A 2502-nucleotide genomic window follows, 5' to 3' on the forward strand; every position below is an offset into this window, starting at 1 on the left:
TCCCATAGGACCACATCCACCCAATGGTTGTGAACATGTGTTTCCTTTTACTTCTATTAGGCCTATGCTCCAAAATATAAAAGACAGAAAAAGTGAAGGAAAAATATGTTAATTGAGTTGTTATATCATTTGTAGTTTAATAACAACTAGCACCACAATGTTAAAAAGGAGGCTTACCTGTTATAGTCAGAGCCAACATTACAAAGAGAAGAGAATAGTTTGAGATATAAGTCACCATTTTAGATAGAAATTAAATGTTTTGCCAAATTTCGATGTTGGCTTGGTTTCTGAATGTGTTGCTACATGGTATTTATAGTTCTATGAAAGGTTTCAAGCAATGATAGAGATAAGCAATGTTTGGTGAATGTAGAAAATGGTACGTTAAAATTTGAGTCACAATTGAAGTCAAAATTCAAATCAAATTAAATATTTAATATGTGGGTATAATTTGATTTTCATATGTATAAGAAATTAAACATGTTTATTTTGACTTGGATCTTGACTCCATTATAAATTGGTTGAAGCTAATAAATATCTTCAATTTTTTCCTTTGACTGAATTTATTACTTCTCATTTTCAGTATGAACCTTGCTCATTATAGAACTCAAAATTCCTTACATAGACTACCATCCATTTAATTTCTTACCATAAACGTTTTTTTCTACAAAATCAGTTTTGACTGAATTAGTATTTGCAAATAAATTTATCTTTTACCATTAGTCTTTGCTCAATATTTTCCTTCTCATATTGATATACTAGTTTTTTAGCCATACAATGCACAAATTTTTTGATGTTGGATGTAAATCAAAATAATTATTTAAATTATAATTTATATTTTTTCATATATATTAAATGAATTTTGAATCTAAATATCATTGATGGAAGTTACATAAATAATTCTTTAAATAATTTATACTGCAATAAATTTGTAATTATTTAAATTCACTATTTTTAATTGGGTAAAATATATATTTTATTTTTTAGTTAAAAATTATAGTTCCCTAATTGAATTGTTTTATGATATATATATATATATATATATATATATATATATATATAACACTTTTTATTTTATAAATATTAAGCAAAAAAATTGAATTGATTATATAAAAAATTATTTTATATTGGTCCTTGGTTCTATTTTATATGATGTTTAAGGTTTTAACATAGGTATTAAGAAATCAATTGATATTATAAAATTTAATATATTATTTAACTTTCTAATATATCATTTATCTATTAGTTAATGACTTTTACTCACTTACTATACAATAACAACTACCCCTACTAAGGGTACTTCATGGAAAAAAATAATGCTTCATTGATTTTATAAACAATATCTAATTTATAATTATTATTTTTTTTGCTAAAACGTCATGTAAAATAGAACCGAGAAAGTATCATATAGTAAATGAATGCTGTAATAACCAATTAATGAATCAATAAAGTCAAATATTCATTAATAAAATTATTAAAATTCACTATCCTTCCCCTAATATCTAATAATAAATGTGAATTAAATTTTACTTTCATTTTAAATGAAAAATAAAATAATTTAAAAGAAATTGTCTAGAGTTCCTTTTTTTGGTTGAGAAAAAGTGTACTAAAACTTCCTTAGTTTATACTTGTCCTCTGTCGACCATCATTATGTAAGAAGAAATAATAAGTTCCACAATAATTGGTATTTTAATTTTTCAATGAAACATTATTTATTCTTTTAATATTAACTATGGACAACAAAAATTAAAAATGAATTAATGATAATAATATTAATTTTATAAAAATTTTATTCTTTTTTATTTTATTTTTATTTTTTCTTGATCTATATAAAATAATCTATGATGATAATTATAATGATATGGAAGGAATATTTCAAAATATACAATGATTTATTTAGATTATAAGTTTAAGAGGCATAATTCATATTTCTTGATACGAGGAATGATTATTAACGTAATCATATTATATTATAAAGGATTTATATCCATGGTATTGACTTAGCAAAAAAATGGAATTCATGTAGCCATTGTATGACTTTAGCATATGAATGACTTCTGCAAAAGAAAAAAGAAAAAAAATTGTGTTGCATGTGCTTTTGTACTCAAATATTGGAGGTCGATTGTAACCCCTTATGATATTATGGAACGAGTATTAAAGAATCACATGATTTTTAGTAAAAAGGACCGTTTTAGTTTTAATTAGTAGTAGACTCAGTTTCTAAGCCAATAGAATGAAAAGGGTTTAAAAAAACATGGGCAACTTTTGCTTCTCCGATGATTAATTAATTATGATAGTGTTGGTGTAACATTCCCCTAGCCGTGATGATGAATAAGTATTAAGCATTATTAGTTCCTTTTAGGCAATTGTCCCAAGGAAGAGATTCTATTTCTTAGTTGGATTCTTAGTCCACTCCAAAAAGTTTCTAATCGTCAATGAACTAAAGTTTTTATATGAGGCTACTCTTATGTGAAATTCCTTATGTGAAATTGTAGTAAAGGAAAG

The sequence above is a fragment of the Glycine max genome, chromosome 15, assembly GCF_000004515.6.
Source record: "Glycine max cultivar Williams 82 chromosome 15, Glycine_max_v4.0, whole genome shotgun sequence".
In the NCBI taxonomy this organism is placed as follows: domain Eukaryota; kingdom Viridiplantae; phylum Streptophyta; class Magnoliopsida; order Fabales; family Fabaceae; genus Glycine; species Glycine max.